Consider the following 18,855-nt stretch of genomic DNA (forward strand, 5'->3'; position numbering starts at 1 on the left):
ACACTTCACCGTGGAGGAAAGAAATGTCAGAGCAGAGCTTATGCCTAGGAAAGTGTGGCTGGTTTAGAAAATGGCACAGAGGGCCGGGCACTCTGGGAGACCGAGGTGGTGGATTGCTTGAGCTCAGGAGTTCGAGACCAGCCTGAGCAAGAGTGAGACTCTGTCTCTAAAACTAGCTGGGCATTGTGGCAGGTACCTGTAATCCTAGCTAGTTGGGAGGCCGAGGTAAGAGGATTACTTGAGCCTAAGAGTTTGAGGTTGCTGTGAGCTATGACACCACAGTACCCTACCTGGGTAAGAAATTGAGACTCTGTCTCAAAAAAAAGAAAACGGCACAGGGAGCAACAACTACAGTTAGAACTGGAAGGCAAATTAGCAAACTGGTGACAAAGCTATTTTGTTTTACAAATTTATTCTAAGAAAAAAATGAACTTGTACAAAGATTTATGTACAAGATTGTTCATTACAATGTTGTTTGTGATAGTAAAAGTTGGAAACAATTTAATGTCATGATCGAGGGGATTGGTTTAATAAACGAAACTAATATTAAAATTGTTGAAATAATTCAAGATGTTCACATGTTAAGTGAAAAGGCAGCTGTGAGTGTAAATATGTGTGTGTACCGTATATGCATAGGAAATATACAGAGTATATACAGATATATCCTCCAGTATGAGTACTTTATTTTTTTCTTTTACTTAAATGTATTTTCAATGAATGTGGATAAGTAAGTTATTTTGTTTCTGTTAACATGCAAATAGGTGGACTTGGTTGAAAAGAGGGAAAAAGAAAAGGAAAAGAGATTGTTCCCATCTCATCACTGGAGAAGGAAAAAGAGAAAGTATTCCACCCAGAACCTTTGAGAGCCCCAAAGTTGATTTGACTTGGAGGGGAAGACGCAATAAACTGCTTGGTTTAAAATAAAGATTTTTGGGGAAGAGATTATCCTTGCTTTTGGTGGAACACAGACAGTAGGAGGTACATGAGTATACAGTGAACACAAAGCATGTCTTCTCCTGTGATCCCAGTTTCCCTTCCCCAGAGCAGCCAACCACTAGTTTCTCCAGTTACAAGCAGAAACATGTACCTGACTCTTTAACATAAATTCAGTCTATGTATCCATTGTACTGCACCTAGCATTTTTTCTGTTTTCACGGAGATTATTTCAAATCGGTGCAGAGAGACCTATCTTTTATGAACAGCTGCATGGAGTTCCGTAGTTGGCCGTGTCGCCTCTTGTGGGCACTTACATTAGTACCTATCGCAGGTAGAGCCACAGTGTCCTTTGTACACTTTTCACAGTCTGTGCGATTGCAAGTAGACCATCAAAAGTTCATTTTGGCACAGACGAGGAATGATCTAACATGCTAGATTTGAAAGTCAGTGTCCAGAACCTGTGACCTTGCTTCCTCTACATATGAAAGTTTGAGAAGGATTTGAGAAAATAAATGTGTTTTGAAAATTGGAAACAAAAGCAAAAGAACTGACTCTGGGTGCACCAAGGATTGGGTTATATTGCAAGCAAGATATGATATACGCCTTTTGAAGGACAATGACAACCTCATCTCATACAGTTACACTCTGATGTGTCACAAGTATCCTTCAAAAACGATAATGCCTCGTCAACATGTGCCTTGATGTGGCTTGTTTTTCTGTCTCTGTGTATATTTATGTCTCCTGTGTCGCTGTGTGTGTCCATTCAACATTTCCCCCACTACCTTCTTGCTAGCAAGGTGGCGTAGTATGAAAGAAAACGCGTCAACATTAGACAGACTCAGGTTAACACGGCCCCGCTGTGAAGCTGTGTCACTTTAGACGTGACTATTGACCCTTCAAGCCTGTTTTCTCATCTGTGCAGTGATAAGAGCCATGGTGGGTGCGTAGCTTGCATTGGAGACAAGGGATAGGAAGCACATAGCATAGTGCCTAGCACATAGTAAGAACTTCCAGATGGTGGCTCCTGCTATTCTGTCTCTTCTCTGGCTTCTTACTTCCTAAGTTTATGCTCCCTCTTGCTCCCCTGATTTTCCAAAATAACAAGTGAATGAACTCACAGTGTTTTTTAAAACCTGGTGTAGAGTACTGCTTAATGTACAGTCATGGATAAGTAAATATCAGTTAAAATTCTTTCATCACAGTGTTGGAAATCCTTGGCTCAAGGAGCAAAGGGAATTTTTTTGGCTTATATGACTGAGTAGTTGTAGAGGGGACCCTGATTTTGATAAAACTCTTTCTCCAGTGATTCCATAGCACCAAGATCCAGCTCTCTGCACTCCTCCATGTCAAGGGCGGGCTCCGCAGGCGGTCCCCCTCGGTCTCTCCCTACGTAGCCAAATGCTGGCTGTAGTTTCAAACTATACATGAGTATAGTTGTGTTGTATTGAGTGTGTGTTGTGTATAACTTATTTTTCACTTCTTTGCACCTCGAATGCAAAGCAATGCGTTAATAATATGCCTCGATCCATAGCACTTGGTATCAGTATATCTCCTTCCCTTGCTCTGTTGCACGTGAGGCTCTTCCCTCTCCTAGTCCCCCCTTGGCTCTACCCTACAGCCACTACCACTGTGACCTTTTGGATACATGCCCTCTCTTACTGCACACAGCCTTCTAAAATGAGTAGAAGGTGCTTTGTGTATATGCAATTTTAATTTGTACAAACATACCTGCTCTATTTCCTACTTTTCGTACCTTCTTGATTCACCCTTGTAATTGTTTGCACATCTGACGCGTCGCTACTTACGGCGTAGAGTACCCAGCTGTACCCGCCATGTTATACACACCTGCTCCCCCGACAGTGGGAGCCTCGCTTGCCTGCAGTTGCTTGTTACCACACACAGGGTTATAACCAGTCCTCCCTTCTGCAAATTGCTTGTCCGTCTCTTTTGTTCATCACGCAGTTGCATTTTCTGTTTTTGTGGTTGTTGTAGACATTAATCGCTTATCAATTTTAGATGTGTCAGTTACATTAGTCTGTCACTTAATTTTGTCTGTGACATGCGTTAAGCAGCAGCACTTTTTTAATAGATCGAATATGACTTTTCGTCATTTATTTTTTGGGGAGTTTAAGAAATACTGCTCTACCCCTAGACCACAAAGATATCCTCCTGTGTTTTCTCCTTTATGGGTCTATCTTTCTTAGAGTTGTCCGCCTCTGTATGTTATGTAATGTATGGGCCCAGCTTTATTTCTGTGTTCAGTGAGCCCTCAGCACGACCTTGTTATCAGTACATCTCCCGCTCATACATGTTCGTGCTAACGTTTTTGTCCTATGTCAAGTTCTCATAGGTGGAAGGGTATTATTTCTGAGCTCTATTCTGTTCCATTTTTCATTTTTGTTTTTCGGGTTTTTTTTTTTTTTTTTTTTCATTTTTCTTACTTGTGCACCCGTTATACTTTTTTCATTACTATAGACTTAGCGTATGCCTTATTATCTAATAAAGGGGTCTCTCTTTGTTCTTTTATGTTGACTCAGTTAACTGTCGATTTTATTCTTCATATAAATTCTAGAATTTTCAAGTTCCACTTAAAAAAGCATCCAGCTCTTTTTTTTTTTTTTTGTAGAGACAGAGTCTCACTGTACCGCCCTCTGTAGAGTGCCGTGGTGTCACACGGCTCACAGCAACCTCTAACTCTTGGGCTTACGTGATTCTCTTGCCTCAGCCTCCCGAGCAGCTGGGACTACAGGTGCCCGCCACAATGCCCGGCTATTTTTTTGTTGCAGTTTGGCCGGGGCTGGGTTTGAACCCGCCACCCTCGGCATATGGGGCCGGCGCCCTACTCACTGAGCCACAGGCGCCGCCCTCTCTTTTTTTTTTTTTTTTAGGCAGAGTCTCAAGCTGTTGCTCTGGGTAGAGTACTGTGGCATCATAGCTCACAGCAACCTCAAACTCTTGGGCTCAAGCAATCCTCTTGCCTCAGTTTTTCTATTTTTAGTAGAGACAGGGTCTCATTTTTGCTCAGGCTGATCTTGAACTCATGAGCTCAAGCTGTCCACTCGCCTCGGCCTCCTAGAGTGCTAGGATTACAGGCGTGAGCCACCGCCTGGCCCTCACTAGTAGAATTTTTAAGTTGCCCCACTGGTAGTGTAGTTCTTCGTTTATTCAAACCCTATTATATGTCTTCCAATAAGGCTTTTAAAATCTACCTGTAGGGTGGCGCCTATGGCTCAACAGTGGGGCGCTGGCCCCATATGCCGGAGGTGGTGGGTTTAAATCTGGCCAAAAACTGCAAAAAAACAAATAAACAAACAAACAAACAAAAAATCTACCTGTAAAGGTCTTGTTTATAGAATGATTTCTGTGCACTTTCTTTATCACTGTTGCTTTCATGAACAGTACCTTCTTATTTGTTTCCTAGTTATTGCTGGTAATAAGGAATGCTCTTTATCTTGAAAGGCGATTTTCCTTCAGCAATTTTGCTAAACGCTTATTCTGGTAGTCCATCTGATTACTTTATTAGCTTTTCTTTTTTATTTTTTTTTTTGTAGAGACATAGAGTCTCACTGTACCGCCCTCGGGTAGAGTGCTGTGGCGTCACACGGCTCACAGCAACCTCTAACTCTTGGGCTTACACGATTCTCTTGCCTCAGCCTCCCGAGCAGCTGGGACTACAGGCGCCTGCCACAACGCCCGGCTATTTTTTTGTTGCAGTTTGGCCGGGGCTGGGTTTGAACCCGCCACCCTCGGCATATGGGGCCGGCGCCCTACTCACTGAGCCACAGGCGCCGCCCTACTTTATTAGCTTTTCAATGGAGATGATCATACACCTATAATCTACAAAATATGACCATTTATCTCATCTCCCAATTCTTTTGCTTCTAATGTCTAAGAGCATTAGATTATTCCGTTACTACTGTGCTAAACAAGCAGTGCTAAAAGTGGCATCCTTGTTCCTTATGTTAACAGGAACATTAAAATCTTTGTTCTTTATTTAGGTTTTCTCCATTAAGTGTGGTGTTATTCTAGGTTTTTTTTTTTTTTAATTGAGATAGAGTCTCACTTTGTCACCCTCCATAGAGTGCTATGGCGTCACAGCTCTCAGCAACCTGAAACTCTAGGGCTTAAGCTATTCTCTTGCCTCAGTCTCCCAAGTATCTGGGACTACAGGCACCCGCTACAATGCCCAGCTATTTTTCCGTTGCAGTTGTCATTGCTGTTTAGCAGGCTCTGGCCGGGCTCAAACCTGACAGCCTCAGTGTGTGTGGCTGGCATCCTACTCACTGAGCTACAGGTGCTGAGCCGTTATTCTAGATTTTTGGTATATGGTATACAGTTGGTTAAGAATGTTCTATTCCTAATTTTCTGGGAATGTTGACCATGTGCATGAATTGGATTAGATCAAATGGTTTTCCCATAGTACATTTCTTAGAAATGATGAGATTTTCTTATTCTTACAATGCTTGTTTCCATTTTTATGCTGTGTTTTGTTTATAAGCATCTTCTCCCTCTTTTTCTTATTCATTCTTGCCATTCCTCCTTAATAATTTTTCAAAGAACCATAAATATTATTGGATGAATATATGTTCATTAAGGTTATATCTTTCTGATATAATGTTCTTTTTACCGAGGGTAACTGAGTGAGTCTTTGTCTGAAAGGAAAGGAGAGGGAGGAGGAGGGAGAGGAGAGGAAAGAGAAAGGAGGAAGGAAGAAAGGAAAAGAGTAAGAAAGGAAGGGAAGGAAGGAAAAAGAAAAGAAGGAAAGAAAGAAAGAAATAAAAGAAAGAAAAAAAAAGAAAGAGAAAAGGAAGGGGAGGGTAAGGGAAGGGCACCGTAGCACAGTGGTTATGGCACCAGCCACATACACTGAGGGTGGTGGGTTCAAAGTCAGCCTGGGCGAGCTAAACAGCAGGAAGGCCAGGAAGTTGAGTCCAGCCTATAGTCAATGTAGCAAGACCATGCCTCTATAGAAAAAGAAAGAGAAGCATTCAGACTCTCGGCTACCAGGAAATAGCGCAAACCCCCCATTGGTGCTCGCTCTCTCCCTCTCATTCCTCCTCCTGTCTGTCCTCTGGTTATTCTGGCCTCCTTTACTTTCCTGTCAGCTCAGTCATGATTTTAAAGAGCATTTTTATGACACTTAAAGGTATTCTCTGCACATCCAATTATCTATAATGTCAAAATCAAAAAGTCTTGTATGTATTTTGTACAAAAATAATCATGCATCAGTATGCAATATATAAATACGTAATAGTTCTATATTAACAGTACCTTCACTTAGCCTGCTTCATAATTCGGGCTGTCACAGGACACCTATGGAACATCAGGTACCCTGATGCAGAAACGAGAGTTCCTCTGGAGGAGGGGTCAGCAATGGTAACTTCCTTTACTAAAACTGGACTCTTTCTGTGTCAGTTTCACCAGAGACCCCAAAGGCTGAAAACTAAACAATAGGTGCCAAATACTTCCACATTCAAAAGGGAGGAGGAGCTAGATCACCTTTGCAGCTCATACTGAGAGATGAGAAACCTCGAGCTGCACGCTGGGAAGGAGTAGCTGGGCCTCCACCTCCAAGCTACAAGGATGCGGCGAGAGGACTGCTTTGAAAGCAGTGGTCTGTGTGCTGGACACACCCCTTTTCCGGAGCAGGAGAGAGTGGAGCTCCTTCCTCTGCACCTGGTATCTGACTCCTAAAATGTCTAAAGACAAACAGTTGGCGGAGGGCTCCTGAAGAAGAGAGGAGGAGACGTGGCTGCCTTTGGAATGGTTGGCACTCCCAGGGTTCCTTCAGGCCTGTGGCTCTCAGAAAGGGAGGCAGGTTTGGTCCAGCCAAAGGGAACCAAGGGAGGGACAGGATAACCTCAATGGAGGGGCACACTGCTGGAAACCAAGAGGCTGGGGCAGGAGTTCTGGTGTCCAAGTGGAGGAGGCCTGGCCTCCAGGGAACACAGGTGAAAGCTGCCCGGCAGTGGAGACACTGTCCTGAACCCACAAGAAATCACCTGTGAGAAAAGAAGCACCATTTGGCATTTGCCACTCCCAGACTCCTAGAATATGACCTGCCCTCTCCTTCCTTCCTTCCCCCGGGAGCAGCACAGAGCAAGTGCAGAGGAGCGGGTGTGAGAAAGGGAAGAGATGCTGGCCATGAACCTTTCTCCCACAGACTGGGGCTAGAGGAGGGAAGTGGTGGGGAAACTTGAAATTAATTTAATTTGAGGTTTCAATATAACACTGGATGAGTCTGCTAATACCTAGATAGAAGACTATTTTTTAAGTAAGAAAAAAGTACTCTTTACCCTGTTTATTACCTGAAAGAACCCAGAAACGCTGCAATTTCATCCAGGCCTATTAAAGAACATGTCATTACAACCGCTAGGTAGGGGCACTCATAAGAAAACAAAGTTGCTTTCTCTTCATACCTTAGCTTTTTCAGCAAAAGGTTGTATCTGAAGAGCAGAATGGGCCAGGGAATCAGGTTGTCTGCCCTCCCAGTCCCTTCTGGGTTTCCTTCTGGCCCATGGCAGCCTGAGCCAGTAACCAGAAGTTTTACTGGATAAACGATGGAGTTTTGATGTTATAGAGACTGGACTTAAAAACAAACAAAAAAACAAAGATGATTGTCCTGTTTCCTGGAAAAGCCCTAGTTTCACGCAGGAGAGGAAGAGGCCACCCAGCGGGTTCACATGTGGCAGTGGTGGGAAGGAATCACTGGCTCTCTCCTTGTGTCTAGCAGGTCCAGCAGGTTGAGAGTTTCATTTCCTTCTGAGTACCATAATGGACTGCAGTTTATATGCTACAGGATGTTGTCAGGGGAGTTACTTTAGATAACGGAAGCGATTATGTAATGGGAAGTAGCTGTAAAAATCTCATAGAGAAGAATTGTCAAACATCAAAATTACTCACCTAGTCTTTTTGACAAAACAAGCATTTCTCATTTGCCAGCCTTTCCTGTAGTAACATGAGGCTGTCAGGAGTGCGCTGCCATGTGGTCTGTTGCATGGTTGGGATAAGCAGCCTTCGTTCCCAAATCCTTATGTGCTACTCTCCATGTCATAGGGACTAGGATTATGGAAATCATCTTTCCCAAACTCCCTTGCCTTCAAGGTTCTGGATGTGATTTCTTTTGTGCTTATAAGGAAAAGGCGGTATTACTATTTTCTCTGATGGCACCTAGCAAACGTGAAGGCCATGCTAGACTTCTAGCCTCTAAGCTAAGGGATTATCAGCCCTTATCTCTGTGTTTTGGGGGCTCAGTGATCAACAAAGGGGTTCCTGCATTTTTCTTTTTTTTTTTTTTGGTTTTTGGCCGGGGCTAGGTTTGAACCTGCCACCTCTGGCATACGGGACCGGCACCCTACTCCTTGAGCCACAGGCGCTGCCCAAGGGTTCCTGCATTTTTCTGACCTGGATGACAACAGCATCTATCCTCCTAAACTCTGAACTCCCGTGTGGTTACAAATTTTCCCTAACCCTTAACTCCTTCGGGGAGTTTATTAGCCCTTTTAATAGTGTTCTGAGCATCTAAATCCCCTGTATTCAATTCCTATTTGCTTGGAAGGCCTGTTGTGGTTTGCTAGTTTCTTACTGAGCCCTTATTGATACAGATGCCTGCCTGGCTGATATTTTGAAATAAATGAGCATACTTAATTGGTCTTTTTGAGTTAAAAGTTATTGTTTTAAACTATAATGAGACATTAACTGCCATTTGAAAAGAAACTTATGCTATGAAGAGAGAAATTGAAAAATGGATGTTTAAGGGAACATTGTTGGTTCAGTGGTAAAATTCTCGCCTCCCTAAAAATGGATGTTTAGAAATGTTTATATTATCTGATTTTGTTGCCCAAAAGAATGTGTCAAAGATTTTTTAAAATAAACATATTGAGTTACATTATTGTCAATAAAATACACAATCATCTTTCTTTACTGTAAGAAATTAGGACTTTGTTTTTTTACTGTTAATAAGTACAATAAAAATATTTTCAAATATGGTGTATTTCATTTCAGAAACATCTTTTGTTTCTATTTTGTGCATATTTCACAATGTAGATAATACCTTGGTTCAGTAGTACATGTACATAATTTAAAAATAAATACAAAGACGTTACAGGATAGCACAGAGTATACAGTCACACAATTTAAAAAGTTTAGAAACCACCACTTTAAGATAAGTGCTTTGGGACACCCATTATTATCTGTAGCATCGCAATCAATGGAAGCACATGTGTACACGTGTATTCTCTCACATTACCCCCTTCCATTAGTTCTGACTCCTTCCTCTCCAAATTTTCCCCAGATTTCTGCATGTGTGGCCAGGTAGCCCGTCTCTGCTGTAGTGGCAGGGAGTGAAGATTGGACACTAAGAGGTCTCTTCCCATAATTTCATTGGGCATAGAAAGTTGTTACCCCCTGGGCGGCGCCTGTGGCTCAAGGAGTAAGGCGCCGGTCCCATATGCCGGAGGTGGTGGGTTCAAACCTAACCCCGGCCAAAAACCACAAAATAAAAAAAAAAAAGAAAGTTGTTACCCCAGAACTCCCTTACCCTAACACAGAATTTAGAGGACAGGAAAGACATGACTTCATAAGGCTGAGGAGCGGAGGTAGAGTCAAATTAAAAATATGGGCACTGGGCTGGGTGTACTGGCTCATGCCTATAATCCCAGAACTTTGGAAGGCCAAGGTAAGAGGATCTCTTTAGGCTGGGAGTTCAAGACCAGCCTGGGCAATGTAGCAAGACCCCATCTCTACAAAAATCTTTTTTTTTTTTTTTTTTTTTTTTTGAGGCAGAGTCTCACTATGTCGTCCTTGGTAGGGTGTCATGACATCACAGCTCACAGCAACCTCAAACTCTTGTGTATAAGCGATTCTCTTGCCTCAGCCTCCCAAGTAGCTGGGACTACAGGCACCTGCTATAAAACCCTGATTTTTTTTGTTGTTGTTGTGGTTATTGTTGTTTAGCAGGCCCAGGCTGGGTTTGAACCTGCCAGCCTCGGTGTAGGTGGCTGGCACTGTAACGACTGTGCTACAGGGGCTGAGCCTCTGCAAAAAATGTTTAAATTAGTTGGGTATGGTAGTGCACCTGTAGTCCTAGCTCTTCAGGAGGCTGAGGTAGAAGGATGGTTTGAGCTTAGGAGTTCAAGGATACAGTGAGTTATGATAAGGCCACTACACTCAAGCCTCGGTGACAGTAAGATACTGTCTCTAAAAATAATAGCAATAAATTAATTAATTGATTTAAAATGTGGGCAACATAAGAGAAAAACTCAGTTCAATTCAGGTTGGAGGAGGGGAAACAAAGGAGAGGGGAGGAAGGGAGGGAATTGGTGTGCTCCCACTTAATGGCCACACCTTTTGAGTGCGGGACACAAGTTATAAGTACTCTGGCTAACAAATGCAAATATTGTAACTAGTCGTTTGTACCTTCACATTAGTCTGAAAAAAAAAAAAAATGTAGGCTTTGCCCCCAGACAGCACCACCCAGCTAAAAAAGTCCAGATCCCTCATATTATTTGGCACTGTGCTCAAGTATCACCTCTCTCAGGGACCTCCCAGAACAGGTTACAAAGCAGCAGGTCCCATCCCCAACCCTGGCTTTATTGTTCTCCATGGCACACATCACCATTTGACAAATGTATGTTTTCCCTGTTTTTTTGATTGCCACCTGACTCCCCCTCTCTAGATTGGAAGTTCTGTGAGACAGGGAAGTTTTACCTATTCCTCTTGCTTGTTTTTAGCAGGTACATGAGTGCCTGACTCACAGCAGGTGCTCAGTAAACTCAGTGAATGATGAAATGTTTGCTTTCCCAGCCTCCCATGAAGCCAAGACACGGGCACGTGACCCAGACCACACCAATTAGAAGCACCCTCCTGAGACCATGACTCTTAGGTAATGACTTAAATTCATCGAGTGGAAAGAGAGGACCAGTTCCAGCCAGTACCCTGGAGCAGCAGCATTGGGGGAAGTGTCTAGAGTCACTGGGTCCGCAGTTGCAAGCCGTGGTGGCTGGGGATGTTTTAACTGGGTCACACTTGTGGCAGGATTTGGGATGAGGTTATTGGCTACATAGCTCCCAAGCCTGGTCTCTAGCCTTGCCAGAAAATTCTGAGGTGCACTCAGCATCCTTTTAATAAAAGCTCTTCTATAAAATTGTTTAAAAATTTAATATGCTTTGGAGCAGCACCTGTGGCTCAAAGGAGTAGGGCTGCAGCCCCATATACCAGAGGTGGTGGGTTCAAGCCCGGCCCCGGACAAAAACTGAAAAAAAAAATTTAATAAGCTTTGGAGTTACATTGCCTAGACCCAAATAGCAGCTCACCATTGACCATTTAGTAATATTGTGGCTAAATCATATAACTGTTCTGAGCTAGTTCGCTCATTCATAAATCGGTAAAATCAGAATACTACCTCATAAGATTGTGGTGAGGGTCCCATGACGTAGTGCCTGGAAAACACATCCTAGGATGAGTTCACACACTTACAGCCCTGGGTTATGTAGGGCCAACGGAAGTGTTTTGTTTGACAAACAGGGTTGTTTTTAACTGGTTGCTAATATTTAAATGTTAGGACAAGTGCGTGATGGTGCATGCCTGAAATCCCAGCCACCCAGGAACCTGAGGCAGGATTGCTTGACCCCAGGACTTCAAGTCCAGCCTATTCAAGGCAGCAAGACTCTGTATCCAAAAAGAAGTGTTTAAAGGGCATTTTATAACAATTCTAAATATACAACTTTTCTTGAAAAGTCAGAAACTCTGGCAACACTGAAACCACATTCCTACTTTGTAACAATGAGTCGAGCTGAAAAGTCTCTTTTGAAAGAGGTAACAAAATTCACTCACCTTATCTGTTTGGTCTTTGCTGTAGGACTTTTGAGTGCATAACTGTGCACTAGGGATATATAGATTTCCTAAAGCTGCAAAATTTAAGAGTTTGACTAAATCGTCTCTAAGAACTTATTCAGACCGTCATGGTTTTTATTGCTGCACAAGAAATAATTACAACATTTAGTGGATTAAAACAGCATTTTATTATCTCTAAGATTTCTTGGGTTGACTGAGTTTAGCTGGGCCGTTCTGCTCCCTGTTCCATGGGCTGGAACTGTGGTTATCTGGGCAGGAGCATTCAAGATGGTCTCCTCAGGTGACTGGTGATTGGTGCTCACTGTCAGCTGAGAGCCCAGTGCATCCTGCCTCAGGGCTGTTCCCTGGGCCTTGGGATTTTCTCAGTGTAGCAGCTGGATAAGAAGCAGAAAGTGAAAGTGGCTAATGTTGAGGCCTGGGGTTGCAAGTCCCAGAATGTTACTTTTGCTACACTGTATTGTTCCAAGTTCCTCACAAGGCCGGCTGAGATTCAAGGCAGTGGGCTGGGTCAGCTGAAAAATAAGCTTCACCTTTTGATGTCAGAAGCAACATAAAGGGAGGAGAGGGTTATTGGGTGTCACCTTTGGAGACTGGTGACTTCACAGAGCCAACACTCTGTGTCTTAGTCCACTTTGGGTGGGTCTAACAGAGTGTCAAAAACTGGTAATTAATAAAGAAGAGCAATGTATTTCTCACCTCAGGCTGTAAGTGTGTGCCCAATGTCAAGGTGCTGCAGGATCCCACAGGGGAAGGTGGCAGGTGGAAGGCAAGAGAACAAGGGGGGCTGGGCGAGACGTTCACACCTGTGACCCTAACACTCTGGGGGGCTGAGGAGAGAGGACTGCTTGAGCTCAGGAGATCAAGACCAGCCTGAGCAAGAGCGAGGCTCCATCTCTACTAAAAATAGAAAAATTAGCTGGGCGTTGTGGTGGGTGCCTGTCGTCCCAGCTACTCAGGAGGCTGAGACAGGAGGATTGCTTGATCCCAAGAGTTTGACATTGCTGTGAGCTAGGCTGATGCCACAGCACTCTAGCCTGGGCAACAGAGTGAGACTGTCTCAAAAAAAAAAAAAAAAAAGGGAGGTGCCTGTGGCTCAGGGAGTAGGACACCAGTCCCATGTACCAAGGATGGCAGGTTCAAAACCAGCCCGGCCAAAACTACAACAACAACAAAAAGTTGATGGGCGTTGTGGTGGGCGCCTGTAGTCCCAGCTACTTGGGAGGCTGAGGCAAGAGAATCGCTTAAGCCCAAGAGTTGGAGGTTGCTGTGAGCTGTGACTCTACGGCACTCTACTGAGGGTGACATAGTGAGACTCTGTCTCAAAAAAACGAAAGAGAGAGAGGAAGAGGGGACTGAATTTTATTTTATATTATGACAAGCCCACTCCTAACATAACTGACTCACCCCTGCAATAATGAAATTAATCCACTCAGAAGGGCAGAGCCAATCCTGACCTAATCGCCTCTCATTAGGCCTCACCTCTCAATACCGTTGCATTGGATTTAATTTTCCAACACATGAACTTAGGAAGACACAGTCCCAGGATGGCTGCACCTTGTGGAAGAAGGGCTTAGGGTGGAAGATGAGAATCTCTTGTTAGACCAGTGAAAGGTCATCCAGAATTATTCATACTTCTTATCACCTCGTACCATGATAGTTTTTGAAGACCTACCTCCAATAAATTCCCCTGCTTCCTTAGGGCTAAAATCTGCGGCATCTTAGTAAACTGCTTAAATTTCTGTGAGAAGCAGAATAATTGATAGCCTTCTCCCTAACCCCTCCTGCATATCTGCCTTTTAAAACCAGATACTTGTGAACTGGAAGTTGATAAAATGAATATTTTATGAGTGTGGCTAGAAGAGATTGATTCATTCTCATTAAGTCACACCATTTCCTTTTCTGTTGACTGTGGAAGTGTCAGGATTCCAGCTAGAGTGTGAAAGATTGTATCAAGGGGGGCCCACAGCTAGCTAGAGCCAGTGACCCTGTGATGGCTTGGGACAGAAGGACTGCCAGGGTGGGAGGTCCTGACTCTGGGCAGCTGCAATCCTGACTCATGTGGGAGGGAGGTCATGGAGCTGATAGGTAATCTAACTTATGCGGGAAAGAGTTCAGGGAAAATAACAGGATAAAATCATGAATCACGTCAAAGATGAACCAGAGTCAGCATTATAAAACTGAGAGAAACATGTTAAATCAGAAATTAGACGCCCATGAGTAGAAACTAAAGATGAATCTAAACTCTAAAGCAATGCAGAGGTTTTTAACAGCAATAAAACTGCTGTGGGAGGATCTCCTGAGGCCAGGATTTGAGACCAGCCTGACTAACATAGTGACACCCTGTCTCTACCCAATATGGAAAAATTAGCCAGGTATGTGGCTATTTTTCTATTGGACTATTAGCCATAGTTCCTGCTTCTTGGGAGGCTGAAGCAGGAGGATCGCTTGAGCCAAGGCCTTTGCATTGAACTGTGATGACGTCACTGCACTCCAGCCTGGGCAACAGAGTAAGATGGTGTCATAAAGAAAAAAAAAAAGGTGGGCGGCACCTGTGGCTCAAAGGAGTAGGGCGCCAACCCCATATGCCGGAGGTGGCGAGTTCAAACCCAGCCCTGGCCAAAAAAACTGCAAAAAGAAAAAAAGAAAAAAAAGGGAACGGAAATATATATATACATATATACTGTATGTAAAATAGATAGCCAGTTGCTATGAGCAAAATAGTTTTTCAAAGATAAGACCTGTTCTTTTCTTAAAGAGAGCTTGCCTTCAAGATGTCCCTGAACAACCTGGACCTTGATGAGAAGAGTAAAGGAAAAATCAGAAGTGTGATTCCCTTAGTCCAGCACTGCTGCAAGAATTCATCTGCCTGACACAGCAGTTCTTGACCCTGGTTATACAGTCAATTTAAGAAAAAAAAAATCCTGTTGCCTGCCTCCTACCCCAAGTCATGAATCAGCATTTCTGGGGGTGGGTTCCAGACATGGGTATTTTTTGGGATGTTTCCTGAGGTAATTCTAATGTGCACCAGTGTTGAGCCCCACTGGCCTGCCGCCTTCACCCTCAGTGAGACAGACACAATCACTGCAGAGGACAGGAGGGTGTCCTGTCCTAAGACACAGAAGTCTTCAGTTATTATTATAGCTCCAAACTAGCAGAAACAAGCAGGAAAGACAATAGTCATGTAAGCATGATGGATGTGGCACTTCAGGAAGACTCAGGACATCTCGATTACCTATTCACAATGCGGGCCAAACCCTTCCTGGGTGGCTGCCTCCAGGCCAAGATTTGGCACCAATGAATTAAGAGGTTAGAGGAATAGGGCCACTAACATAATTTGAGAAGAAAATCAGAAAAGCTTTCTCCTCAGCAATGTGATTACTCATCACAGTATATGTTAAACAAATTTTTCTTTTCTTTATGTTTTTGGGCAGCGCCTGTGGCTCAGAGGGTAGGCCACTGACCCCATACACCCAGGGTGGCGGGTTCAAACCCTGCCCCGGCCAAACTGCAACGAAAAAAATAGCCGGGCGTTGTGGCGGGCGCCTGTAGTCCCAGCTACTCAGGAGGCTGAGGCAAGAGAATTGCGTAAGCCCAGGAGCTGGAGGTTGCTGTGAGCTGTGATGGCACAGCACTCTACTGAGGGTGACAAAGTGAGACTCTGTCTCTGAAAAAAAAAAAGATTTTTCTTTTCTTTTTTTTCCCCAACTCTGCAGGATTATATCCTTCCCTTTATAAGTGAGAATTGTGAGTTGGAGAGAGGTTGAATGATTAGGTAGATGCTATGTGGGAAATCAGGAGACCATACTGGTATCTTGTTCTTTTTTTTTTTTTGAGACAGAGTCTCACTTTGTCACCCTCAGTAGAGTGCTGTGGCATCATAGCTCACAGCAACCTCAAACACTTGGGCTCAAGCGATTATCTTGTCTCAGCCTCCCAAGTAGCTGGGACTACAGGCCACGGCAACACCCGGCTATTTTTAGACAGGGTCTTGCTCTGGCTCAGGCTGGTGTCAAAACTGTGAGCTCAGGGAAATCCACCTGCCTTAGCCTCCTAGAGTGCTAGAATTACAGGCCTGACCCACTGCACCCTGCCATTCCGTTTTTTTTTTTTTTTTTTGAGAAAAAGTCTCACTCAGTTTTACTGGGATAGAATGCCGTGGCATCATCATAGTTCACAGCAACCTCAAACTCCTGGCTCAAGTGATCCTTCTGCCTCAGCCTCCCGAGTAGCTGAGACTACAGGTACCTGCCACAACACCTGGCTAATTTTTCTATTTTTAGTAGAGGTGAGTGTTTCACTCCTGCTCAGGCTGGTCTTGAACTCTTGAGCCCAAGCAATCCACTTGCCTCATCCTCCCAAAGTGCTGGAATTATAGGCCTGAGCCACCGCACCTGGCCTACAGATTTTTCTTTGTACGTTACAAAGTTATACAATATCTCCTTATTTTAAAGTGGTTATATCGGCTTGGTGCCTATAGCTCAGTGGTTAGGGCGCTGGCCACATACACTGGGGCTGGCGGGTTCGAACCCAGCCTGAACCTGCTAACCAATAATGACAACTATGACAAAAAATTAGCCAGGCATTGTGACAGGCACCTGTACTCCCAGCTACTTGAGAGGCTGAGGCAAGAGAATCGCCTAAGCCCAAGAGTTGGAGGTTACTGTGAGCTGTGATGCCACAGCACCCTACTGAGGGCAACATAGTGAGATTCTGTCTCAAAAAAATAAAAATAAAAAAATAAAGTGGTTATATCTTCAAAGCAGTCTTACTTTAAATTGATGGGTACTGAGTACTTTACTAAGTGCATTACTAAGTGTTTTTTGTACACTGGGTCCTTGGCTGGTACCATGGTTCATGGAGTGTCCAAAACAGACTGTTATATCCATAACAGAAAACATTGTACATGAATAAACAACTGAGATGGCGGCACGTGGGCTCATCTGGCCCTGCCAGGGCCTGTCCAGCGGTGCCCTGTATGTGATGGTTATTTAGGATAACAGTGGCCGCCATCATTCCCCGCTCTTACAATCCAGGTTCCTATGTATGGGTCCCCAGTTTTTTTGACTTGGAAATAATGACTATGATCGAAACTATTGACTTTGGAATCATAAGGCACTTGAGTTGAAAACCAAGAGGCAGGGCGGCACCTGTGGCTCAAGGAGTGGGGCGCCGGTCCCATATGCCGGAGGTGGCAGGTTCAAACCCAGCCCCGGCCAAAAACCACCAGAAAAAAAAAAAAAGAAAACCAAGAGGCAAATAAAGAGACAGGAAAGCAGGCATGTTTTGTACAGAGTAACGTACAAAGTAACGTATTAAGAGGTTGGCTGGGCACCTGTAGCTCAGCGGCTAGGGTGCCAGCCACATACACCAGGCCTGCCAAACAACAGTGACAACTACAACCAAAAAATAGCCGGGCGTTGTGGTGGGAGCCTGTAGTCCCAGCTACTTGGGAGGCTGAGGCAAGAGCATCGCTTAAGCCCAGGAGTTGGAGATTGCTGTGAGCTATGATGTGACGGCACTCTACCCAGGGTGACAAAGTGAGACTCTGTCTCAAAAAAAAAAAAAAAAAAAAAAAAATATATATATATATATATATATATATATTTTAGGAGGTCTAAAAAGAAGACCCCCCCCAATGGTTATTGCTGTGTGTAGCCAGCCAATGTCAGGTGATTAAGACACAGTGTTGGTATTTCAATGTTTTTTTTTTCTTTTTTTGAGACAGAGTCTCACTTTGTCACCCTCTATAGAGTGCTATGCCATCACAGCTCACAGCAACCTCAAACTCTTGGGCTTAAGTGAGTCTCTTGTCTCAGCCTCCCAAGTAGCTGGGACTAGAGGCACCCACCACAGTGCCCAGTTATTATTTTTTTTTTTTTTAGAGTTGGGGTCTCACACTGGCTTAGGCTGTTCTTGAACCTGTTAGCTTAGGTAATCCACCTGCCTCGGCCTCTGTACTTCAGTGTTAAAATTTTTTTTTCTGAGTTATGTTCTGGACTGTATTTTTAACAGTTGGTATTTTTTAATTAATTAAGCATTATCTGACAAATTAAAACAACACATACCTTTGAAATCTTGGCACTCATGGTTATGTTTCAGTAATAACTACTTCACTGTAGCCTAATTTTCTAATACATTTTTTTAAACTGTTCTAAGTTTATACTAATAGTGTTCACAGTTTGAGGGCGGCGCCTGAGGCTCAGTGGGCAGGGCGTCGGCCCATATACTGAGGGTGGCGGGTTTGAACCTGGCCCCAGTCAAACTATAACAAAAAATAGCCGGGCCTTGTGGTGGCACCTGTGGTCCCAGCTACTCGGGAGGCTGAGACAAGAGAATCGCCTAAGCCCAGGAGTTGGAGGTTGCTGTGAGCTGTGACACCATAGCACTCTACCAAGGGCGACAAAATGAGACTCTGTCTCTAAAAAAACAAACAAAAAAAAAATAGTGTTTAAAGTTTTTGTCATATCATATGTCATTTTGTTAATTTTAATTTTTTTTCTTTTGAGACAGAGCCTCAAGCTGTCACCCTAGGTAGGGTGCTATGGCATCACAGCTCACAGCAACCTCCAACTCCTGGGCTCAAGCGATTCTCCTGCCTCAGCCTCCCAAGTAGCTGGGACTACAGGCACCTGCCACAATGCCCGGCTATTTTTTGGTTGCAGCCCTCATTGTTGTTTGGTGGGCCCAGGCTGGATTCGAACCCTCCAGTTCAGGTGTATGTGGCTGGCACCTTAGCCGCGTGAGCCACAGGCGCCTAGCCTGTTAATCTGAATTTTAAGACTGGCACCACAAAAGTGGATAAGCATAGCCGGGCATTGTGGCGGGCGCCTGTAGTCCCAGCTACTTGGGAGGCTAAGGCAAGAGAATTGCTTGAGCCCAGGAGTTGGAGGTTGCTGTGAGCTGTGTGAGGCCACGGCACTCTACCGAGGGCCATAAAGTGAGACTCTGTCTCTACAAAAAAAAAAAAGTGGATAAGCAGACGTATTTATAGGAATAAATATCTGAACATTACTGTGACAAGTAGTGGGCAGTGCATACTTATTAGGCACATTGAGAGGGTATTGT

The sequence above is a fragment of the Nycticebus coucang genome, chromosome 11 (genome assembly GCF_027406575.1).
Source record: "Nycticebus coucang isolate mNycCou1 chromosome 11, mNycCou1.pri, whole genome shotgun sequence".
NCBI lineage: Eukaryota > Metazoa > Chordata > Mammalia > Primates > Lorisidae > Nycticebus > Nycticebus coucang.